The sequence below is a fragment of the Odocoileus virginianus genome, chromosome 16 (assembly GCF_023699985.2).
Source record: "Odocoileus virginianus isolate 20LAN1187 ecotype Illinois chromosome 16, Ovbor_1.2, whole genome shotgun sequence".
Classification (NCBI taxonomy): domain Eukaryota; kingdom Metazoa; phylum Chordata; class Mammalia; order Artiodactyla; family Cervidae; genus Odocoileus; species Odocoileus virginianus.
Genome location: NC_069689.1, coordinates 7,635,849 through 7,661,493, shown reverse-complemented (window position 1 = coordinate 7,661,493; position 25,645 = coordinate 7,635,849). Strand labels below are relative to the sequence as shown.

General features: G+C 51.4%; 1 long non-coding RNA gene across 1 annotated transcript; it reads left to right on the top strand.

Annotated features, from left to right (window-relative positions):
• The first annotated feature begins 6,537 nt into the window (after positions 1-6,537).
• On the top strand, positions 6,538-19,637 carry LOC139038668 (uncharacterized). The gene is made up of 3 exons (XR_011491709.1): positions 6,538-6,623; positions 13,008-13,289; positions 14,318-19,637. It is a non-coding gene; the product is annotated as an uncharacterized lncRNA (long non-coding RNA).
• Positions 19,638-25,645: the final 6,008 nt, after the last annotated feature.

Here is a 25,645-nt window from a genome sequence, read left to right as displayed (position 1 = left end):
GGACACAGGTGAAACGCTCTGCCCATTTCAAGAGCCTCCTTCGAACACCCCTGCCCAGCTCTCCAGGCCCCAGCCGCCGCCCTGTGGACCACCCCCGCTCCCACTGGGGGCCGCACCTCGCAAACCAGGCAGTCACGCTCCAGGCGGTCCTTGTGACCACTCTGAGGGTGGCTTTGCCGTGGTCCTCCCGGGCCTCCCCGAGCTGGGCTGTGCGCCGTGGGGCCAGCTGCACACTGACACCCCATACCAGCTCGTCCCATTCTCCTCTGTTCACCCATCCAAGGGTCACCGGCGTGAGGCTTACCCACACCTGGGGGGAGGAGCTGCAGCAGCGGCCTCCATGTCCGGCAGACACTCGAGGCCCCTGCACCCGGTGGGCCCGGTCTCACCCCCGCCGTCCTCAGTCAGAGACGGGGGTGCGTGGGGCGGGTTTAACTCTCCAGTTGTGTGGATGGAGAATCAGTGGGGCGCCAGGGCGGCTCAGGGTCACCTCCCACCCCCTGGTCTTGTCTCCCAGGGCCAGCAGCTTAGCCAGGAGCTGCCTGTGGCCCCCGAGGCCACGATCTCGTGCCAGCCAGCTCGGGGTCCAGCAGTTCCCCTGTTAGGGCTGCCGGAGTCCCCCCCCCAGAGCCCCCTCTTCTCTGGCATCTCAGCGGCACCAGCCCCAATGGGTCACGGGTCCCAAATGGCAGCGTGGCCTGGCCCCTGCCTGGCCCCACGCAAGAGCTCTCACCCCTCTTGATCTGGCCCCACTCGAGCCTGGAAGCCCACGTGTCACTCAGTAAACGTGTCGGGACGTGTTGCCTCCAAAATCCAAGATGGCTCACGACAGGAATCACCTGGCAGTTAGGAGGGCTCCACACTTCCACGGCAGGGGACACAGCTTGGGAAACTGAGGTCCTGCATGCCTCCAGGCATGGCAGAAATACAAAAACAAAGTTCCAAAATGACTCACCAAGCACAGCGCCCCATATTTCGAGTGGGCAGCACAAGTTAACGGCAACTCATTTTTCACTCTGGGGCGAGGGCTGACTGCCACGTTCCAGATCACGGGACCCTGGCAATACCGCCACCTGAACTTACCTGAGGCTCACCTCCCACCTCTGACGCATGCCTCACTGCGGCATCTGGTGCCCGTACCGCTTCCTAATAACTGGGTCCGATTAGCACGACATAGTCAATGCAGGGGCGCAGAGCAGTGTCTCAGCTGCCGGCTTTCAAGTGACCAAGCTCCCCGGGAGCCAGGTTGTGATGGAGGCAGGGTATACTGATACCCCTGCCACATGAAAGCAGAAGGCTTCTGAGTTTTTCAGATTAGTCAGGATTGAGGGGGAAACAAAACACCAGCCGGGTGACTGGCTGAACACTAGTCAGTGTTCAGAGGACATGGTGGTTTGCTCCACAAACACACAACATCCGGAATAGCTGTAGATGTCTTAAACTTATCATATTCTGATTAAATTCACCCCGGGCTCCCGATGGTCTTCACACCTAGCCTGTGGACACACCGGCAAGATAAACACAGGACAAGGGAGTGCGCTACTTTCCCGTTGCTGCTGCGGCCCATCGCCACAGACTCGGGGACTTCAAACAACCGCATTTATGTCCCCATGGTTCTGGAGGGCAGAAGTCTAATATCAAGGTGTCAGCAGGGCTGAGTCCAGAGAATCATCACCTCTGTGTTTTCCAGTCTTTGATGGTGACGTTAATTGCAATCCCCTTGGGGATAGTTTTGGCAAGTTTGGAGGCCTTGCCCTTGGATGTCCTGCCTGTCCCCTCCTCCCCATGACGTCATAAAAAATGAATTTGGTTTTTGTCCCCATCCCTGACACAGAGCTCCTAAAATCCTTGGAATTTTCTGAGTGATAGGGAGTGTCTTTTCTTCTTCATAAGGAGGCCTTTTTTGATAACACCTGGGTTTATGCTAATGAGTGGTTTGGGTGGGAGCCCCTGGATGGCCTCAGGATGGAGCTGGTCACCAGAAATGCCCGATGGTAGAGGACTGGGTGCTCAGCCCTGCCCACTGAGCTCTGGGAAGCCAAGAGGGGCGCTGCAGGTTAAGCTCTATGAACACTCTCTAACAACACGATGTGATCAGTTTCTGGGTTGGGGACACATGCAGGTGCTGGGAGGGTTCAGTTCAGTTCAGTCGCTCAGTCGTGTCTGACTCTTTGTGACCCCATGGACTGCAGCACACCAGGCTGCCCTGTCCATCTCCAACTCCTGGAGCTTGCTCAAACTCATCTCCAGTGAGTCAGTGATGCCATCCAACCATCTCGTCACCCGCTTCTCCAGCCTTCAGTCTTTCCCAGGATCAGGTCCTTTTCCTTTTTTTTTTTTTCCCCCCCTTACTTTATTTATTTATTTTTTTTTCCATTTATTTTTATTAGTTGGAGGCTAATTACTTTACATCATTACAGTAGTTTTTGTCATACATTGAAATGAATTAGCCATGGATTTACATGTATTCCCCAGGTCCTTTTCCAATGTGTTGGTTCTTGGCATCAAGTGGCCAAAGTATTGGAGCTTCAGCTTCAGCATCAGTCCTTCCAATGAATATTCAGGGTTGATTTCCTTTCGGATTGACTGGTTTGATCTTTCTGCAGTCCAAGGGACTCAAGAGTCTTCTCTAGGACCACAATACCAAAGCATCAGTTCTTTGGAGCTCAGCCTTCTTTGTGGTCCAGCTCTCACATCCACAGATGACTACTGGAAATTAGTAAAGGTAAGGAAACATCCCCCCTGCTGTGTGAGCCAATCTACAAATTACTGAACCTGAAGAGAGCACCATGGGGCCCCTGACAGAGAAGCCTCGGATTCAGAAGCACCGGCGACAAGCTGGACTTGGGCTTGGTGCACAGGGGATGAGGCCATCTGGCGAACTGAGCCCTCAAGCTGTGGGATCTGTGCCATTTTGGGCAGACAGTATCAGGATCAAGATGAATGGTGACACCCAGAGGGAGTCCGCCGAATCCCAGAGAGAACACCTGGGGTCTGGAGTGCTGAGCGAAGACCTGAGTTTCCCTAAAGTGGCTTCTCCGCTCTCCTTCCTGGGAGCAGGGCCCATCACTCCTGTGCCGAGTCTGCCTGAGCCCAGTATGCCCAGCAGCTGGAGGGGTGACCGCAGCCCATTGGCCTCACCCTGAAATGTACTCGGGCCAGATTCTTCCATCACTTGAGCTCCCAAAGCCTCCTGTCTGACACAGCGGCATGTGGAGGCCCAAGGGGCCAGCGTGTGGCCACCCCCAGGGCACGTGCCCGTTCTTCCCCAGCTCACGTGGTCAGTGGCCCCGGCCCTCTGGACAGGCCTGGGGAAAGCTCTGTGCTGGACACGTGCGGCCCATAGCAGCAGCCTTCGTTGGGGGGACCCGGACCCTCCCCATCACGGAGCTTGGGCGTCTACAGCCTGATTCAGAGCGGGGAGCTGGGTGAGGGTCTCAAATCCCCAGCCTGGTTCTGCTTCGGCCAACAAACTGTCAGAGTTTCCCCTGGCCACTCAGCCACAAGGGCAGATCCCAGCCCTGCCTGCGTGCACCCACTGGGGGCACACGGCTCCAGCAGCCTCACGTCCGGCCCTCCGCGGCCCCACCGCCGTGGTCTCATCCTTCCACAGACAGACTGATTCCTGCCCACGTGAGCTGGTGAGTTCTGGCGACTCGTCTGGCGTCCCGTTAGCGCCTCCTGGACCACGCCTGCAGGGGTCCCTCTGATGTGTGGGGCGGCGGCCACAGTGGTGAAGCAGGGAAGTGGGGGGCGATTTCCCCGGGGATGCCATCAGAGGGATGCCACTGCAGAAGGGTGGCTCCGGCTGACCCATCTCTGCTGACTGTCTGAGTGGCAGAGGTCGCCGTGTGCCGTGGAGTCTCAACCTCTTCACGGGGCTCGGGCTTTCATCAGTCCTGAGAGCCATCGGCAGGTCTGTTTCCTGGGGATACTCTTGTAGCCAGCACTGGTTACAGGATCAGTTGGGAAGCCGTACTTATCCCAGACATTTCGGATGCAGACTCTTTACCAAAGGCGCTCTTTATGGAGGAGTGGAGCTGCCTTGGGAAGCACAGGGGAGGTGGGGGGCACTGGAGGCTCGCTAACAGGAAGCTGTCACCGTCTTATGAGCTGGAAGGATGAGGGTAGCAGCTAGTGCTTCTGGAACCCACGAGGAGCTGGGCCCATGGAGCAGGGCTCCCCCATGGCCGTGGTCTCGGCGGCGTGGCGGCTGCCAGAGGCTTGGCACTAAAGCTGGGCGGGAGCTCAGAAAGATGACCTAAACTACCAAGGAGTTCCCCGCTCTGGTCACTCGTTCGTGTCTCCCTCAGGCTGATCCAGCCGGAAACTGGCTGGCGTGGGAACCAGCCTCCCCGAGCACAGAGCAGGGCGGAGGCCTGTGAGGGTATAGGGAGGCTGGAGATGAGAGCCTCGGGGGGGTCAGGTTGTGACTGGGGGCTGCCACCTTGGAGAAGGGCCTGCAGCCAGGGACTGCTGCTGGGGGCTCAGCAGAGGAGGGGTGCAGCTGAGGCTGACCGCTGCCCCAGGACAGTCACCAATGGCCTCCACTGCTGAGGGGCATCAGACTGCAGGGATGATGAGACCTGGCCAGAGCCGGGGAGCGGGAACAGGCCCCCACTACAGTGTTCCTTGCTTCCCCACCTCACCTTCTTGCCCCCAAACAAGAAGGCCGAGGCCCAGGAGAGGGAGGTGAAGGCCTGTCCGAGAGGCAGGTCATTGCTCTTCTCCTCGTGCCAGTGCTGGAGCGAGTGAGCAGACCCGACCTCGCCCCAGTTCAGAGCCTGTGGGGCACAGGTGCAGTCAGCAGTGAGATTCCCGAGGGAAAGCGGAGGGCTGAAACTGGCCATGAGATGGACATTTTAAACCCTCGGGGATGTTTTGATGCCTGAACGTTGCAGACCCTGCCTGAGCCTGAGATAAAATTATGGAAGAGAAAGGGGGATTGGACAGAGCACAGGAACTGAGACAGTTCATTACACCCTGATGAGCTGAGATGCCTCAAAAAAAACCTAGTCCAGGTGGAGATTGGATGGATGGAGGATAGATGGGTAAGTGGGATGGACAGATGTTTGGATGGTTGAATGGATCAGAATTGGATGAGTGGGTGGGTGGGTTGATGGATGGATGTTTGGGATTGATGTATGGATGGGAAGATGATTGGATGGATGGAGGATAGATGGATGGACAGGAAGATGAGTGGATAGAAGGATGAATCAATGTGCAGGTGGATGAATGGACAGGAAGATGACTGGATGGATGGGTGGAAGGAAGAATGGATGGTTGGATGGATGGATAGAAGGATGGATGGATGGATAGAAGGATGGATGGATGGATGGATAGAAGGATGGATGGATGGATGGATGGATGGATGGATGGATGGATGGAAGGATGGATGGATGGATGGATGGATGGATGGATGGATGGATGGATGGATGGATAGAAGGATGGATGGGTAGATGGATGGATGGATGGGTAGAAGGATGGATGGATAGAAGGATGGATGGATGGATGGATGGATAGAAGGATGGATGGATGGATGGATGGATGGATGGATGGATAGATGGATGGATGGATGGATGGATAGAAGGATGGATGGATGGATGGATGGATGGATGGATGGATGGATGGATGGATGGATAGAAGGATGGATGGGTAGATGGATGGATGGATGGGTAGAAGGATGGATGGATAGAAGGATGGATGGATGGATGGATGGATAGAAGGATGGATGGATGGATGGATGGATGGATGGATGGATAGAAGGAATGGATGGATGGATGGATGGATGGATAGAAGGATGGATGGATGGGTAGAAGGAAGGATGGATGGATGGTTGGATGGATGGATAGAAGGATGGATGGATGGATGGATAGAAGGATGGATGGATGGATAGAAGGATGGATGGATGGATAGAAGGATGGAAGGATGGATGAAGGATGGATGGATGGATGGGTAGAAGGATAGATGGATGGATAGAAGGATGGATGGATAGAAGGATGGATGGATGGGTAGAAGGATGGATGGATGGATAGAAGGATGGATGGATGGATGGAAGGGTGAATGACTGTGTGGCGTGGATGACTGGACAGCAAGATGGTTGGATGGATGGAGGATCAGCAGGGGTGCCTCCTGAGAGCTCTGGGAGGCTCAGAAACCTGGACTGAATCCTCCAGTGGACTACTTTGCTGCTCCATCTGCTCCCCTCTACCCTCTGCCTCTGTTAGTGAAACCCTGACTCAGTGACCTGTTGTGTGGGTTGAGAAGGCAGGCGTGGGGCAGCTTTCTCCCAGCCAGGTTGGGGTCAAGGGGAGGCACAGATCAGAAAGAGGTGCAGGTAGGCGCTGAGGTTTGGTCTGGGCTCTGCCCGGGAAGCTCACCTGGGCCCTCCAGATGTTTATGGAAGGCCCCAGGGCCCTTCTGGAGGGGGCTCATGAGCGCAGGTGGCAGAATTCCGTGCCCCTGTCAGCAAATAATGAGGCAAATACTGTGGATGGCAGATCGGCATTTCAGTGGGCGGGGCAGGGCTGCTGGCTGGCCGGGATGTGTGAGCAGAGAGAGATCCAGGGAGACATCGCTGGTGTGCTGGGGGCGCAGCAGCAAGGCGGCCAGAGTGTCCGGAGGTGAGGGGGGAGAGGTGGAGGGGCGGGCGGGGCGGGGGGCTCGCAGGCCTGGCGGCCATTGCAGCGACTTCGAGTTTGAGTGGATTCCGTGCCCCGAGTGACAGGCTGCGCCCTGCGTTCGGGCCCGCCCCTGGCCGCTGCGTGGGCAGCACACAGCGCAGGGCAGGGGGAGCAGGGGTCAGCCTTGGGCACTGCAGCGCTGCGGAGCAGAGCAGGGGCTGCCCAGCGGAGGGCTGGGCACCGGGGCTGCCGAGGCCGCGGACGGCGCTTAGGACGCGCGGGCCGGCGCGCGCACCGCCCCCAGGCTGCGCCGCAGCCCGCTCACCCTAGCTTTGCGGAGTAAACTGAGCGCCTCGGTGTCTCCACAGGAGGGCTCCTGATCTGGGAGGCTGCGGGCACTGGGGCGGTTGGGCGGCGCGCCCCAGCTACTCCTCTCGCTCCTCGCCCGGGAGCGCCGGCCTGGAGCCGGGTGTCCGCGTGGAGAGCGCCCTTTCTTCCCGCACCCGCGCGCTCCCCGCCCCACGCGCGCTTCGTGGCGCAGCCCAGCCCGCAGCCAGCGCGCCCCCTGGCGGCATCCAGCCGTAACGGCGCCGCGTGCGGCCTCCCCGCCTGCCCCGCGGCTAACCGGTTTCTCCCGCTTCGCAGTCACAGCCCCGCCCTGGGCAAGGGGCTTGCGCACTCACAGAAGCTGTGAGCCACGGCGTCCGGGAAAAAAACCAAGATGCACGGGTTGTAGTGAAGAGTTCTTACAAAACGTGGTCCACTGGAAGAGGAAATGGCAACCCACTCCAGAGTTCTTGCCTGGAGAACCCCATGGACAGCGGAAGAGGAGCCCCAAGGTGGGAAGGTGTCCAGGATGCTACTGGGAAGAGCAGGGGCAAATGCTAATAGCTTCAGAAAGAATGAGGAGGCTGGGGAGAGCGGAGGTCCGCCAGCTGTGCATGTGACTGGTGATGGAAGTAAAGTCCTTTGCTGTAAAGAACAATATTGCATAGAAACCTGCAATGTTAGGGCCGTGAATCAAGGTAAATTGGAAGTGGTCAAGCAGGAGATGGCAAGAGTGAACATCATCATGTTAGGAATCAGTGAACTAAAATGGACTGGAATGGGTGAATTTAATTCAGATGACCATTATATCTACTGCGGGCAGGAATCTCTCAGAAGAAATGGAGTGACCCTCATAGGCAACAAAAGAGTCTGAAATGCACTCCTTGGATGCAGTCTCAAAAACGACAGAATGATCTCTGTTCATTTCCAAGGCAAACCATTCAATATCACAATAATCCAAGTCCATGCCCCAACCACTGATGCCGAAGAAGCTGAAGTTGAATGGTTCTATGATGACCTACCTTCTAGAACTAACACTAAAAAAAGATGTCCCTTTCATCATAGGGAACTGGAACACAAAAGTTAGAAGTCAAGAGATACCTGGAGTAACAGGCAAGTTTGGTCTTGGAGTACAAAATGAAGCAGGGCAAAGGCTAATAGAGCTTTGTCAAGAGAACATGCTGGTCATAGCAAACACCCTTTTCCAATAACACAAGAGATGATTCTACACATGGACATCATCAGATAGTCAATACCAAAATCAGATTGATTATATTCTTTGCAACTGAAGATAAAGAAGCTCCATACAGTCAGAAATGGTGTAGAAACAAGACCTGGAGCTAACTGTGGCTTAGATCATGAGCTCCTTATTGCAAAATTCAGGCTTAAATTGAAGAAAGTAGGGAAATCACTAGGTCATTCAGGTATGACCTAAATCAAATCCCTTATGATTATACAGTGGAAGTGACAAATAGATTCAAGGGATTAGATCTGGTAGACAGACTGCCTGGAGAACTATGGACGGAGGTTCAGAACATTGTACAGGAGGTGGTGACCAAAACCATACCAATGAAAAAAAAAAAGCAAGAAGGCAAAGTGGTGTCTGAGGAGGCCTTACAGATAGCTGAGGAAAGAAGAGAAGTCAAAGGCAAGGGAGAAATGGAAAGATAAACACCAACCGAACGCAGCGTTCCAGAGAATAGCAAGGAGAGGTAAGAAGGCCTTCTTCAATGGACAGTACAAAGAGGTAGAGGAAAACAATAGAGTGGGAAAGACTAGAGATCTCTTGAAGAAAATTGGAGATATCTAGGGAACGTTTCATGCAAGGGTGGGCACAATAATGAACAGAAATGGTAAGGACCTAACAGAAGCAGAATAGATTAAGAAAAGGTGGCAAGAATACACAAAAGATCTATACAAAAAAGATCTTCATGATCCAGATAACCACGATGGTGTGACCACTTGCCTAGAGCCAGACATCCTGGAGTGTGAAGTCAAATGAGCCTTAGGAAGCATTACTATGAACAAAGCTAGTGGAGATAATGGAATTCCAGCTGTGCTATTCCAAACCCTAAAAGATGATGCTGTTAAAGTGATGCACTCAATATGTCAGCAAATTTGGAGAACTGAGCATTGGCCACAGCACTGGAAAAGGTCAGTTTCCATTCCAATCCCAAAGGAAGGCAGTGCCAAAGAATGTTTCAACTACCATACAATTGCACTCATTTCACATACGAATAAGGTAATACTCAAAATCCTTCAAGCTAGACTTCAGTAGTATGTGAACTGGGAGCTTCCAGATCTGAGTTTCAAAGAGGCAGAGAATCAGACGTCAGATTGCTAACATTCTTTGGATCATGGAGAAAGCAAGGGAATTCCACGTATGCTTCATTGACTACACTAAAGCCTTTGACTGTGGGGATCCCAACAAACTGTGGAAAATGTTTAAAGAAACTGGAATACCAGACCATCTTACCTGCCTCCTGAAAAACCTGTATGCAGGTCAAGAGACAACAGTTAGAACCAGAAATGAAACAACTGACTGTTTCAAAATTGGGAAAGGAGTATGACAAGGCTGGATATTGTCTCCCTGCTTATTTAACTTACATGCAGAGTACATCGTGAAAAATGCCGGGCTGAAGGAATCACAAGCTGGAATCAGGGTTGCTGGGAGAAATATCAATAACCTCAGATATGCAGATGACACCACTATACTGGCACAAAGTGAAGAGGAAACCAAAGAACCTCTTGATGACGGTGAAAGAGGAGAGTGGAAAAGTTGAGTTAAAACTCAACATTCAAAAAACTAAGATCATGGCATCCGGTCCCATCACTTCATGGCAAATAGATGAGGGAAAAGTGGAAACAGTGACTGATTTTATTTTCTTGAGCCCCCAAATCACTGTGGATGGTGGGTACAGTCACGAAATTAAAAGATGCTTGCTCCTTGGAAGAAAAGTTATGACAAACCTAGATGTGTATTAAAAAGCAGAGACATCACTTCGTTGACAAAGGTCTGTTTAGTCAGAGCTATGGTTTTTCCAGTAGTCATATCTGGATATGAGATTTGGACCGTAAAAAAAGCTGAGCGCCAAAGAATTGGTGCTTTTGTTTTTTTGTTTTGAATTGATGCTTTTGAATTGCGGTGCTGATGAAGACTCGAGAGACAGCAAGGAGATCAAAGGAGTCAATCCTAAAGGAAATCAACCCTGAATAGTCACTGGAAAAACTGATGCTGAAGCTCCAATATTTTGGCCACCTGATGTGAAGAGCTAATTCATTGGAAAAGACCCTGATGCTGGGAAGTTAGTTAAAGTTAAGTTGCTCAGTTGTGTCCGACTCTTGCAACCCCATGGACGGTAGCCTGCCAGGCTCCTCAGTCCTTGAAATTTTCCAGGAAGGATACTGGAGTGGGTTGCCATTTCCTTCTTCAAATGCTGGGAAAGACTGAGGCAAAAGGAGAAGGGGTCCCAGAGGATGAGATGGTTAAATGGCATCACCTACTTAGTGGACACGAGTTGAGCAAAGTTGGGAAGATAATGAAGGACAGAGGAGCCTGGCTACAGTCCATGGGGTTGCAAAGAGTTGGATGCAACTTAGCGACTGAACAGCAACAGTGGGCTTCTCTACAGAAACCCTCATGGCCTCCAGAGTCCAGAGCGGTGGGCAAATGCAGCCCTTCGGACACACTAGAGCCTGGTGGGACCAGAATCACCACCTGCCGGTGGGGAAGGGGTCCTTGCAGAATTAGGAGACCTGGGGCGCCTGGGGTCCACCCTCACTATGCTGCGAGGGTCCACGAGGGCGGGGAGTGCTCAGGGGGCAAGGAAGGGCAGAGCTTAGCTCTCCGGGAAGGGCCAGGGCAGCCGGGGCCCTGGTCACACCCGCTGAGGCCTAGCACCCTGGATGCCCAGTCCCTCCTGACCCGTGGGCAGCAGCAGCCCTGGGGTGGCAGGAGGCAAGAGAGGAGCGGGGTGAACAGGGGCTTAACTGGAGGGTCTCAGGAGAGATGGAGGAGCACGGGGGATTTTGCAAGCGGGAGGACTACTCAGTGTATTGGGGGAGCTGAGAGCTGGGGGAGGGCTACTGCCCAGATTCCTGTGAAGAGGCGGTCTGGACCCCTCCCAGGTGGTGAGGGCCTCCTCGCCGGCGGGTGGAGGGAGGGAAGGGGCGGTGAGGCAGGTCCTAAGGGTGCCGCCCCCCCCCCCCCCCCCCCCGGGTCTCTGGGACTGCTTGCGCCTCCCGGTGCCCCAGACCCTGTCTCAGGTGGCCCCAGGTGCTGTCGGAATCCCTCAGAGTTCCCGTCTGCCCACTGCTTCTCCAGGGGTCGGTCATGGAGCAGGGGCAGGGACCAGGCAGATCACTTCCCCCTGCAGCCATGGGCGGGTGGAGTGGGCAGCAGGCTGGGGCCCGAGCCGGCGGAGGAGAGCTTGGGGACCAGGGCCCGGCAGGTGATGGGCCGGGCCAGCGAGTGGAGCTGGTGATCCCCCCAGGGCACCTCTGGGCTCCCAGCACCGCACCTCCCACTGTTTAACCGAACCCCAACCCTCCAGTCTCAGCAGCCCCCAGAATAAAGGGTGCATGGTGGTTAAAAAAGTGTTTAAGCTTGTTTCCCGTGTGCGTGTTTCAAACTGACAGGAGTAGCAGTATGCTAAAAAAAAAAATGCTGTTTCTTCCTGTTACCTGGTTTTACTGAGGTATCATGTGCCCTAAGTACCCGCCCACACCTTAACTGGATAGTTACTGTAATTTTTACTTGTGTAACAGTGAAGAGTCTGTCTGCGATGAAGGAGATGCAGATCCTACCTTCGGTCGGGAAGATCCCCTGGAGGAGGAAATGGCAACCCACGCCAGGATCACACGGACATCCCTGTAAACACCCACGGTCTCCATGTCCCTGCTGGCGCAAAACCCTGGGCCTCCAGAGGCCCACAGCCTAGCAGGCAGAGCAGACCAGAGACAAGCAGCTGTCCTGACTTCCCAGGAGCTGGAAATGCAACCATACCCCACTTAAAAATGAAATCTGGTCCTCATAAGGCTTGGGAAATAGAGTGCACACAGGAGACCCTCCAATAGCTAGGTACGCAGCGCAAGGCTTCTGGACGTGAGGCGCTGTGTTCCTGGTCACCTGAGTCATCTCCGTGAGCTCCTGGTGTTTGAAACCAAATTGCATCCCTCCACCATACGTCCCGGGATTTCTGTATCGAGCTTCTTCACGTGTTTTGGAAAAAAACTTGCAGGCCTTTCACTTACTTGCAGCTGATTTGTCGGTCAGACGGAGAATTTTTTGTGCTTTGTACAGTTAAATTTCGGATATTAAGTGTTCACAGAAAGGCCTTTTACAGTAGATATTTCTGTAACATTTCTCTCTTCTTTAACATTGATATTTACTAATTTGGTTGTACTGCAACACCAGGGAAGCCCCAGCATTCCTTCTTTAGGAGCCATCTTGCCGCTCATTCTTGGTGCTCATGAGACGCTCACACCTGGGGGCCTACAGCCTCTAGCCCCCCCGACCCCCCCGCCCGCGCCATGTCCGTGTGCCTCTCTAGCCCAGTGTTAAGAGCTCCCCATCCATGGAGTAATATCTGCCCTCAAATGTTGAATCTTCACTTTTCTGCTTAGTTTTCATCTGTTTTCCCTTTGAGACCTGGTCTTAATCTGGATACGGATTCTAGTAAGATGCTAAAGTAACTTCTGAGCTTCTGTGTTTTAGAAGATAACTCGTGTGCTATGCTGTGAGTCACTCAGTCATGTGCGACTCTTTTCAACCCCATAGACTGTAGCTCGCCAGGCGCCTCTCTTCATGGGATTCTCCAGGCAAGAATACTGGAGTGGGTTGCCACTTCCTACTCCAGGGGGCCTTCCCGACCCAGGAATCAAACCCCGGTCTCCTGCACTGCAGGCGGATTTGTTACAGTCTACGCCACCAGAAAAGCCCTAAAAGATGACTCTACCCAAACTCCACTTTTTTACCCCACCTTTATTTGGTTGCAGTTCTAGTTCCCAGTGTTGACAGATCACAGGTTCCATTTAAAATTTTTTTTCCTTTCCTAGGTTACTATTATTCATTGGAAGGACTGATGTTGAAGCTGAAGCTCCAATACTCTGGCCACCTGATGCAAAGAGCTAACTCTGGAAAAGACCCTGATGCTGGGAAAGACTGAAGGCAGGAGGAGAAGGGGGTGGCAGAGGATGAGATGGCTGGATGGCATCACCCACTCAATGGACATGAGTTTGGTCAAGCTCCGGGAGATGGTGAAGGACAGGGAGGCCTGGCGTGCTGCGGTCCACGGGGTCACAGAGCCGGACACGACTGAGCGACTGAACACAGCAAAGGTTACTGTTAAATGCAACCTTCTTGCACTTCTTTCCATGCACCTGTTGTTGTTCTTATGTTTTTTCCTTTTTTCCCCTTTTTTTGAGGTATATAATTCAGTATAATTTACAAACAATGACAGGCACAGATCTCTGCTGCAAAACACCCGTGGAATATTGGCTATAACACAATGCCTCCACCTCTTTTCATTCTTTCTTTTTAAGAACTTTAAACTGAGACGTAATTCACATACCACAAAATCCTCCCATTTAAACCGTATAATTCTGTGGTTTTCAGTATATTCAGTTGTGTGAGCGTCACCCTTCAGCAAGACCTAATTTCAGAAGCTCTGCTCATCAGCCGTTTGTGTGTCTTCACTGGGGAAATGCCTCTTCAGACCCTTCGCCCCTGTTTTAATTAGGCTTCTTAGTACTATTGCCGGGTCGTGAGAGTTCTCGATGTATTCTGGTTATAGGCTTATCAGATACAAGACCTGCAAATGCCTTTCTCTCATCTCGTGGGTTCTTTTAATTTTCTTGGCCGTGTTCTCTGCAGGACAGACGTCCTAAATTTTTCGGAAGTTAACTTGATGTTTTCCTCTGTGGCTTGTGATTTTGGTGTCCTATTTAAGAAAACCCTGGCTAGCCTCAGATCGTGCATATCTCCCTCCATGTTTTCTTAGAGCCCTAGCTCTTACACTGAGGTCTCTGATGCACTTTGAGTTAATTTTTGTATGTGGTGTAAGGTAAGGGTCCAACTTCACTTGCATGTAGCTATCCAATCTTCCTAGCACCATTTGTTGAAAAGTCTGTCCCTTCCCCAGTTGAATGGTCTGGGCAGTTTTGTCAAAAGTCACTTCACCTTATATGTGAGGGTTTGCTTCTGGGCTGTCCACGTTTGTATTCATTATTTGTTCCTGTGCTAGTACCGAACTGTTTTAAATACTGTAGCTTTGCGGTAAGTTTTTTTTTTTTTAATAATTTTTCAAGTCTTTATTGAATTTGTTACAATATCGCTTCTGTTTTCTGTTTTGGTTTTTGGCTGTGAGGTGTGTGGAATCCTGGCTTCTCAACCGGGGACTGAACCTTCACCCCTGCATCGGAAGGCAAAGTCCCGACCACTGGACAACAAGGGAAGTCCCCTGTGGTATGTTTTGAAATGTGGATCCTCCAACTTATTCTTCTTCAAGAGCGTTTTGGCTATTTGGAGCCCTTTGCAATTCCATATGAATTTGATGGCTGGCTTTTCTACTGTGGGAAAGGGCTGTTGGACTTTTTAGAGATTGTGCTGAATTAGTAGATTGCTTTGGGCACTGTTGACATCTTAACAATGTTGAGTCTTCCTGTCTGTGAATAGGGATGTCTTTGCATTTATATAGTTTCTTTTTAATTCTCTTGAGCAGTGTTTTGTAGTTTCTAGCATACAAGGCTTTCATCAAGCAGGTGGATTTATTCCTAAGTATTTAATTCTTTTAGATGTTGTTTTAGATGGAACTGCTCTCTTAATTTCCATTTTGAAATGTATTTATTTATTTATTCTTTTCGACGGTGCTGGGTCTCGGCTGCTAAATGTGAGCTTTTCTCCGACTGCGGCGAGTGGGGGCTGCTCTCTGGTGTGTTGTGGGGGCCTCGCACTGCAGTGCCTTGTCTTGAGGCGGAGCACAGGCTCTAGGGCGCGCGGGCTTCAGCAGCTGTGGCTCCTGGGCTCCAGAGCACAGGCTCAATAGCTGTGGGGCATCGGCTTAGCTGCTTCTCGGCATGTGGGACGCTTTTGATGCTTTTGAACTGTGGTGTTGGAGAAGACTCTTGAGAGTCCCTTGGACTGCAAGGAGATCAAACCAGTCCATCCTAAAGGAGATCAGTCCTGCATATTCATTGGGAGGCCTGATGCTGAAGCTGAAGTTCCAATACTTTGGCCACCTGATGTGAAGAACTGACTCATTGGAAAAGACCCTGATGCTGGGAAAGATTGAAGGCAGGAGGAGAAGGGGACAACAGAGGATGAGATGGTTGGATGGCATCACCGACTCGATGGACATGAGTTTGAGCAAACTCCGGGATTTGGTGATGGACAGGGAGGCCTGGCGTGCTGCAGTCCATGGGGTCGCAGAGTCGGACACGACTGAGCGAGTGAACTGAGCTGATGTGGGGTCTTCCCCAGTCAGGGATCAAACCCGTGCTTCTTGCGCTGGCAGGTGCATTCTTTACGACTGAGTCATTCTTTACCAGGGAAGCTCTTAATTTCCTTTTATCGCCTGAATTATTTGTGCTCTTACTACTTCCTACTTGCTAACATTTTAATCTTATGTATTTTTGTCTTCTGTCTCCTTTACAAGAACTAGACTTCCATAAGGGCTGCAGCTTAGATTTTATTGTCATGGTATCTTAACAGTGTCAGGCACATAGTTCAGTACATAACTCTTAAGAGCCTAGTAATGACAGAACCATTCACCTATATCAGCATTCACTTCATTTTCCATAGCTTTTGTCTTGGGCCACAACAAAGAATACTGCACAAGAGCTGTGAACATGAATTTCCTGCAGTGAAGGTTTTATTTTTATGGCAAAAATTCTTCATCAGGGAATTGACATGCACTTGTCTTTTTAATCATATCTGCAGTTTTCAGACTGCTTTCCAAGGTGATGCGATGATTCCCCTTTCTGCCATCATCGTACAAAGGTCCCCCACCCCTCCTACTCCCCCACCAGGCTCCTGTTCAGTGTCAGCAGCCTGGGGGTGGAGCCTGTGTCAGCGGCGCTGGAACTGGCATTTCCCCCATGGCCTGCGACCTTAAACACCCTCACGTTTGTTGATGAACTGCTCTCCTGTGAATTGCTTATTTCCTTTGTCCACTTTCCTACTGACTCTTAAAAATCTGTTTTTTGTCAATTTCCAGGAGCCTTTGGTCTATTATAGATATTTATCATTTGTCATCTGCTTTACAAATATTTATTTTTCCAAATTTATTATTTTCGTATTGTTTGTTTATGGCTCCTTTTTCCACAGAAAATTTAATATTCCTACAAAGTCACATAGATCTACCCCTCTCCTATAGCTTCAGGGTGTTCGGCTTGAGGCAAGACATTCCTGACTCTATATTACGTATGTGTTGATTATATATGTGGTTTTTTTTTTTTAGTTCTTTGGTTTCTGCATTTAATTGCTTAATCAGTCTGGCTCTCACACTGACACACCATGTACATTTTTCTTCCAGATGGTTATCTACTGTAACAGCACCACTAGTAACTAACCCATCCTTCCTACTGAATTGCCTGCCTCTTCTGTCACAGATGAAATTCTCCCCCAAATGGTCACGACTTCTAGCATTTCTATCCCGGTGCGGGTCTGTTTGCTTATTCCTAAACCAACAGTGTATCTATCAGATCAGCGTTCAGAGACTGGCCTCATGTCTGGGGTGGCAGACCCTCCCTTGCTCCTTTTCAGTCTTTTCTTGCCTGTTATTGGGTATTTATTCTCACATATCAGATCATGAACTCCTTACTGCCAAACTCAGACTTAAATTGAAGAAAGTAGGGAAAACCACTAGACCATTCAGGTATGACCTAAATCAAATCCCTTACGATTATATAGTGGAAGTGAGAAATAGATTCAGGGGATTATATCTGATAGACAGAGAGCCTGAAGAACTATGGACGGAGGTTCGTGACATTGTACAGGGGACAGTGATTAAGACCATCCCCAAGAAAAAGAAATGCAAAAAGGCAAAATGGTTGTCTGAGGAGGCCTTACAAATAGCTGAGAAAAGAAGAGAAGCAAAAGGAAAAGGAAAAAGGAAACATATACCCATTTGAATTCAGAGTTCCAAAGAATAGCAAGGAGAGATAAGAAAGCCTTCCTCAGTGATCAATACAAAGAAATAGAGGAAAACAATGGAATGGGAAAGACTACAAGAAAATTGGAGATACCAAGGGAACATTTCATGCAAAGATGTGCTTGATAAAGGACAGAAATGGTATGGACCTAACAGAAGCAGAAGATATTAAGAAGAGGTGGAAAGAATACACAGAAGAACTATACAAAAAACATCTTCACGACCCAGAGAATCACGATGGTGTGATCACTCAACTATAACCAGTCATCCTGGAATTCGAAGTCAAGTGGGCCTTAGGAAGCATCACTATGAACAAAGTTAGTGGAGGTGATAGAATTCCAGTTCAGTTCAGTTCAGTCACTCAGTCGTGTCAGACTCCTTGCAACCCCATGGACTGCAGTACACCAGGCCTCCCTGTCCATCACCAACTACCGGAGTTTACCGGGAGTACACTGGAATTCCAGTGGAACTATTTCAAATCCTAAAATATGATGCTGTGAAAGTGCTGCACTCAATATGCCAGCAAATTTGGAAAACTCAGCAGTGGCCACAGGAATGGAAAAGGTCAGTTTTCATTCCAATCCCAAAGAAAAGCAATGCCAAAGAATGCTCAAACTACCACACAATTGCACTCATCTCACAAGCTAGTAAGGTAATGCTAAAATTCTCCAAGTCAGGCTTCAACAGTATGTGAACTGTGAACTTCCAGATGTTCAAGCTAGATTAACATAAGGCAAAGGAACCAGAGATCTAATTGCCAATATCCATTGGATCATCAAAAAAGCAAGAGAGTTCCAGAAAAGCATCTACTTCTGCTTTACTGACTATGCCAAAGCCTTTAACTGTGTCGATCACAACAAACTGTGGGAAATTCTTCAAGAGATGGGAATACCAGACTACCTGACCGGCTTCCTGAGAAATCTGTTTGCACGTCAAGAAGCAACAGTTAGAACTGGACATGGAACAATAGACTGGTTCCAAATCAGGAAAGGAGTATGTCAAGGCTGTATATTGTCACCCTGCTTATTTAACTTATATGCAGAGTACATCATGAGAAACGCTGGACTGGATAAAGCACAAGCTGGAATCAAGATTGCTGGGAGAAATGTCAATAACCTGAGATATGCAGACAACACCACCCTAATGGCAGAAAGCGAAGAAGAACTAAAGAGCCTCTTGATGAAAGTGAAAGAGGGGAGTGAAAAAGCTGGCTTTAAGCTCAACATTCAAAAAACTAAGATCATGGCATCTGGTCCCATCACTTCATGGCCAATAGACAGGGGAACAATGGAAACAGTGACAGATTTGGGGGCTCCAAAATCACTGCAGATGATGACTGCAGCCATCAAATTAAAAAAAAGCCTGCTGCTTGGAAGAAAAGTTATGACAGCATATTACAAAGCAGAGACATTACTTTGCCAACAAAGGTCCATCTAGTCAAAGCTAGACTACTGGTTTTTCCAGTAGTCATGTGAGAGTTGGACTATAAAGAAAGCTGAGCGCTGAAGAATTGATGTTTTTGAACTGTGGTGTTGGAAAAGACTCTTGAGAGTCCCTTGGACTGCAAGGAGATCCAGTCAGTCAATCCTAAAGGAAATCAGTCCTAAACCTACATTGGAAGGACTGATGCTGAAGCTGAAACTCCCAACACTTTGACAACCTGATATGAAGGACTGACTCATTGGAAAAGACCCTGATGCTGGGAAAGATTGAAGGTGGGAGGAGAAGGGGACAACAGAGGATGAGATGGTTGGATGGCATCACTGGCTCAATGGACATGAGTGTGAGCAAGCTCCGGGAGTTGGTGATGGACAGGGTAGCCTGGTGTGCTGCAGACCATGAGGTTGCAAAGAGTCGGACACTACTGAGCGAGTGAACTGAACTGATTCTTACGTATAAGTCTTAAGATTATTTTGGCCGTTGAAAAGACCTTCTGGGGCTCTACCTGGTCCTCATTTCTTTTGTTCAGATCATGTTTATATCGCTCTATAGGAGTTTCCAGCTTTCTTCATATAGGTCGTGTGCCTTTCTTTGTGTACTTAAATTTTTTGTTTTGTTTCCCATCACTGTAGGGAATGCAATAGATTCCCCATTTCTAGAAGCTCATTAGTGGAATAGAAAAAAAAAATGATGGATTATTCCATATTCTCTCTTCCTGCCTATTCACCAGATTATTTTATTCACACCAGTGGGTTTTACTAGTTTTTCTTCTTTCCCAGTGTTTATGCTGATCCTGTCAGTCTCATCTATATTCATAAGTGGGACGGCTATCTTTCTGTACCATCTGCTATCAGCTGGCGGGGGGGCGGGGGGCGTCCGCCTTTTCCTGTGGGATGGAATATAGCTGCACTCAGACTGGTCTCTAAATGCAGGCAGAGGTCTGCTCCTCCTGCAGCCTGCACCCCCACCCCACCCCGCAGCCGCCTTTGCTCGCCCCTGGCCCGCATCCTGCAGGACAGACCAGCTGCTCCCTACCAGCTACAGCTGCCCTCCCGCTCATGGGGGAGGTTTGAGGAGTCAGGGGGCCTTTGGCTGACGGCACCTCTCAGCCTGGGGAGTAACTGCTCGGCTCCCAACTTGTAGGTCTGGGGGCGGGGGAGGAGAAGCCCGGTGACGCCCACCAAGGGGGGCAGGGGGAGCCAGGAGGCCCGCTGCTGGGTGCCGGCATCATCAGGGTCCCAGAGACCTCCCAGCAGGGCCCACTTGGAAAAGACGACGGCAAGTGCCGCTGGGGGGCGTGAGGCAGGGCAGGCCTCCAGGGGCCGGCCCTCAGCACAGAGGCGCCCAGTCCTGGAGCGCTCTGTCGTCCGCCTCTCCTCACCTCAACCCCAGGCCCCCCGGCCTCCCCGCCACTTTCCTGCGGAGCCCGGGCTCCCATTCTCGGGGAGCGCCCACTCTGGGCACCTGCACCCTCTCCATGGATGCCCTTGACCTCTCCTCCATCCCTTAAGGAAGTCGACGCAAGCGTGCCCCCACCCGGCCTCCTCCATCCTCCCCTCCCTACGGGGCTCCTCCTTAGTCGGGGTGGGGATCGGGGACGGGAGGGGACGCTCATGTACTTGAAAACCGGGTCCTCCCGGCGCGCTGGCCGAATGCAGGTCCCGGGATTGAGTCCTCGGGCTCCGAGTCCGGCGGGGACACGGCGGCCAGCGACCCAGCACGGAGCTTCCCGAGCCGCCTCCAGTGCTGCGTCCCCGCTCCCTGTGGTGACCCCAGGGCCTCTGGGGGCGGCAGACAAGGACTGTCCACCGCGGGCCGCCAAGGCCCGGCCCCTGAAGCACAGAGCCGTGTGGCTCGATTTCAGAAGGCCCTTCCCTGTGGCCGCTGGAAATGAGAAGCGCGGGGCCTCCGAGACAGGGGTCTCTGCCGGCCGGCCCCTCAGAACCAGGAGAGGGGCCGTCTCCCCGGGGCCCCTCCGCCGAACACAGGGCTGGATGGTCTGCGAGCCTCATAGTCCGGTTCCCTCCTTCTCCCGGGGAGGGAGGGGGAGAGCCCACGCTGGAAAACTCGTCTGCCCGCTTCCTGCTCGGCTTCCCTGCGTCGTCCCCGGTCGTGGTCTCCCAGGTCCCCTCCCTGCTCCGTGGATCCCGGCCCTGCTGCCCCGGGGCTCCCCTCCTCTGCCGCCAGAGCGGCCGTTTCCCGGGGTCCGCCCCCCCAGGGTCCCGGCCTTTTCTCGGGGCCCGCCCCTCCCCCTCGGGCCCACCCTCTCCTCACCCGGCCACGCCCACCTCCCCGGGTAGAACCTGCTGGTTGACCGCAGGGCGCCCCCGGGTGGGCTAGTGGAGCGGAGGGCAGGGGTCCCCCGAGGGTCGGTCAGCAAGGCCTGGGGGACCAGCCTGGTAAGCTGGGGCAAACTTGGGGACACGGCCCTCCAAGGGGAGGGAACAGCCTGTGAGAAAGCTCAGAGCCGGTGCCGGCGGGTCACGCAGCTTGAAGCAGGCAGGGGGCTGGCCCAGCAGCTCTCCCAGGGGGCTCAGGCGGCTGCTTGACCTGAGGGCCCGCAGAGCCTGTCTGTGCTGGGGGCGCCACCCTCTGTGGGGCAGAGACGGCGGCCAGAGCACAGCTCAAGGAGAAGGGGTGAAGGAGGCCAGGCCACTGCCACCTCCTTACCCAGGGCCCCAGGATCTGGGAGCCGGAGGTGAGCTGCTGTCCTTGGAATGGCTTCAAGGGAGGTGGTGGGCTTGGACCTCAAGAAGGGGAGGCAGTGGGGGGTCCTGGAGAAAACAGGAGTGGGGCCTTCTCCTCCACGCACTCCCCCTCCCCGGGACGGCCCCCCTCCTGCCCGTCAGGCCTGCAGACCCTGGGGTTCTCATCCTTACCCCGTCCACCCTACGCAGTGATGCTGGGGACACTCCAGGGCTGTGGGGTGTCCCCAGAGCAGGCCCAGTAAGGACCAGAGTGCACACTGTGATAGGGGGTGGTAAGGGGGCTGGGGGTGGGAGCCCAGACCCCCAGGAGCCTGGGGAGGGAGCTTCCTGGGAGGGAGCGAGGCTGCTGGGGGAACACGGGCGGCCCCCTCCAGCCCATGGCTGAGAGCTCCCTGATGCATCTCCTGAAGCTACTGGGCTGGTAGGCTCATCTGTCATTGTCTTAATTTCAGTTTTTTTTTTTTTCTTTTCCAGTTATTTTTTAAAAGATTTATTTATTTATTTATATCAGCTTCCCTGATAGCTCAGTTGGTAAAGAATCTGCCTGCAATGCAGGAGACCCCAGTTTGATTCCTGGGTCAGGAAGATCCCCTGGAGAAGGGAAAGGCTACCCTCTCCGGTATTCTTGGGCTTCCCTAGTGGTTTAGCTGGTAAAGAATCTGCCTGCAATGCAGGAGACCTGGGTTTGATCCCTGGGTTGTGAGATCCACTGGAGAAGGGAAAGGCTACCCACTCCAGTGTTCTAGCCTGGAGAATTCCATGGACTGTATAGGCCATGGGGTTGCCAAGAGTCGGACACAACTGACTGACTTTCACTTTATTTATTTTATCTTTGGCTGTGGTGGGTCTTTGTTGCAGTGTGTGGGCTTCTAATTGTGGTGGCTTCTCTTGGCTTCTCTTTGGATCTGGTGACTCTAGGCGCTAAGGCTTCAGTAGTTGCGGTCCATGGACTTAGTTGCACCACAGCGTGTAGGATCTTCCTGGACCAGGGATCGAACCAGTGTCCCTGCATTGCAAGGCAGATTCTTAACCACTGGACAACCAGAAAAGCCCTTTCAGTTATTTTTAATTTTAGAATTTCCATCTGATTTTTTTTTCATGGACTCCAGGCCTCTGGTAAAATTCTCCATCTTGTTGTTTGTTTCTCGAATGTTCTAATAATAATTATTTAAAAACCCAACTTGATAGCCCCAATATCTGGATCACCTGTGAGTCTGTTTCTTTTCTTTTCTAAAAGCTGTGCCAGGTCTTCGTTGCTGCATGCGAACTCCAATCTGTGGCATGTGGGATCTCGTTCCCTGGCCAGGGATGGAACCGGGCCCTCTGCCTTGGGTCTTAGCCACTGGATCACCAGGGAGGACGCTGTTTCTTTCTTCTCTAGATTCTTTCATTCCTTCTTCCTTCCTCTCTTTTGTCCCTGTGCCCTGGCATGCCCTGTAATTAGGGGATCAATGTTGGACCTGTTCAGGATGGGGGTGACATACGTCTCATTGCCTGGAGACTCACTTGCAGGGCCTTCAGCTGAAGGCTTGGGTGTTTCCCACAGCTCCCTCTCCTCCATGCCGGGGTTCTGGTTTCTCTCTCCAACACCACCAGACTGCTAAGCATTCCGCTTAGCCTTCTAGGCTTTTAACTGCCATTTTCCGCGTGGCTTCTTAGTCCTTCACCCCAAACAGCATGAAGTGAAGTGAAGTGAAGTCGCTCAGTCATGTCTGACTCTTTGCAACCTCAAGGACTATAGCCCACCAGGCTCCCCTGTCCATGAGATTTTCCAGGCAAGTATACTGGAGTGGGCTGCCATTTCCTTCTCCAGGGGATCTTCCCGACCCAGGGATTGAACCCAGGTCTCCCACATTGCAGGCAGACGCTTTACCCTCTGAGCACCAGGGAAGCCACCAAATAGCATAGGAATGGGCAAATACCTCCAGGGGGCAAGAGGCTCTTCGATGGGGTTTCATGCCGGCGTTTCTCTCCCTAGGCCTGTGAGGATGTGGAGAGCTGAGGTGCTGTGTTCTCCTTGGCCTCCAGGGACAGCATCTTCCACAGATCAACAGGCTCCCAAGGGGGAGAGTGGCCGAGGACATGGCTCATCTCAAGGTGATCCTCTCTGGCAAGGGCCTCAGCCCCTCAAGTCTTGGCTGCCTCGGTTGCTCACCAATGCCTTCAAACACTTGTGTATTTTTAAAAATCTTTCGGCCATACCGTGCAGCATGTGGCATCTTAGTTGCCTGACCAGGGATCAGACCTGTGCCCTCTGCATGGGCAGTGTGCTGTCTTAATCACTAGGCTGCCAGGGAAGTCCCCAGCTGCGTATCTTTAAATGTGGCTTTTAAAGGTGCTTTTGATGCAAAGTTTTGTCTGATGTTTGCTATTCATCACAGTTGGAAGCATGATTAAAAATTAAATAGTCTTATAAACTACAATGAGTGCTATGGATTTGCTTGGTATATGGTCAGAACAATCTACTGGATGATTTAATTGACTCAGAAATTACCAGGGCTTCCCAGGTGGTTGAGTGGTAAAGAGTCCGTCTGCCAATGAAGGAGACATGGGTTCAATTCCTGGTCTGGTAAGACCCCACATGCCATGGAGCCGTTAAGCCCACGTCCCGCAGCTCCAGAGCCGGTGCTCTAGAGCCTGGCGGCCGTGACCCCCAGTAAGGGAGTTACGTGAGCCTGAGCGCACACGCCACAACTGCTGGGGCCCGAGTGCCCTGGAGCCTGTGCCGGCAACGCAGGAAGCCGCAGAAATGAGAAGCCCTCGCACCACACCTGGAGCAGAGCCCGAGCGTCAGCGAGGACCCAGTACAGCCATAAATAAATAAACTAAGAATGTTTAAATTGTCGAAATTATGTGTTTTAAATTTTATAACAAAAATAAGAGAAATCAGGTTGCATTATTTTAGTAAGAACCACATTAAGAAAACACATCAAGATAGAGTATGTGGTTTTCTTTTCTTTTCTTGCTCATGAAATCTGACACTAGAAACCACGAGAAACTTAAGCCTGTGTGACTCCCCTGGTGAGTGGTTTTCGTGTGGGAATCGTACACCTAACTTAGCCAGTTCCTCTTTAGAGGAACTAAAGAGCCTCTGGATGAAGGTCAAAGAGGAGAGTGAAAAGCTGGCTTAAAACTCAACATTAAAAAAACTACGATTATGACATCTAGTCCCATCAATTCATGGCAAATAGATGGGGAAAATGTAGAAAGAGTCAGATTTTATTTTCTTGGGTTCCAAATTCACTGTGAACAATGACTGCAGTCACAAAATTGCTCCTTGGAAGGGAAGCTATGATGAACCTAGACAGTGTATTAAAAAGCAGAGACATCACTTTGCTGACAAATGTCTGTATAGTCAAAGCTATGGTTTTTCCAGTAGTCATGTACGGATGTGAGATTTGGACCGTAAAGAAGGCTGAGCACCCAAGAATTGATGCTTTCGAACTGTGGTGCTGGAAAAGACTCTTGAGAGTCCCTTGGACTGAAAGGAGATCAAACCAGTCAGTCCTAAAGGAAATCAACCCTGAATATTCATTGGAAGGACTGATGCTGAAGCTCCAATACTTTGGCCACCTGATGTGAAGAGTTGACTCATTGGAAAACACCCTGATGCTGGGAAAGATTAGGGGCAGGAGGGGGAGGGGATGACAGAGGATGAGATGGCTGGATGACATCATTGACTCAATGGACGTGAGTTTGAGCAAACTCAAGGAGATAGCGAAGAACAGGGAAGCCTGGAGTGCTGCAGTTCATGGGGTCACAAAGAGTTGAACATGTCTTAGTGACTAAACAACAATGACAACTCAGCCAGAGTCCCATTCTAAAATCATCGGAAAGCCTGTTCATCTCCCATGAGAGGAAACAGCATGCTAGCCACATGCAGTGTCTTGCTCTGATCCCTGGGAGTTGGTTCATCTGGTCCTTCCTGCCCCAGGGAGGCTGCAACCACTCTTCTCTCCTTGAAAGAATTCCGGTTTCTGCTTATGTGACGCGGGTCCAGTTTGAGACCATAAGGCCTTGGAACATTTTAATACTTTCTTGTTTGGGCCATCAAATCAGAAGAACGAAGTCTGCATAGTGTATGTATTTGGGGTGCAACAGACACTGAAGCGCATCATGATATGGGCCAAAGCTGTAAAGCAAGGATCTGGGCTTGGAGTAGCAAGCAGGTGGGGCTGTGGGTGCTGCCAGGGTCGGAGCAGACACCAGGCGACAGTCAGCGTGCATGCAGGACGCCAAGGTAGGCTGTGGTGTGTAGCAGTGTCTATAGATGCTGATGTGATGCAGCTCAAAAATGTTGACTTTTAATTAAACTTTTACAGCTATTCAAAGAGCATGTGTGCATGAGTTAAAATACACAAATGAACTAAGTGTCCAGAGTTAAAAAAAAAAAGTC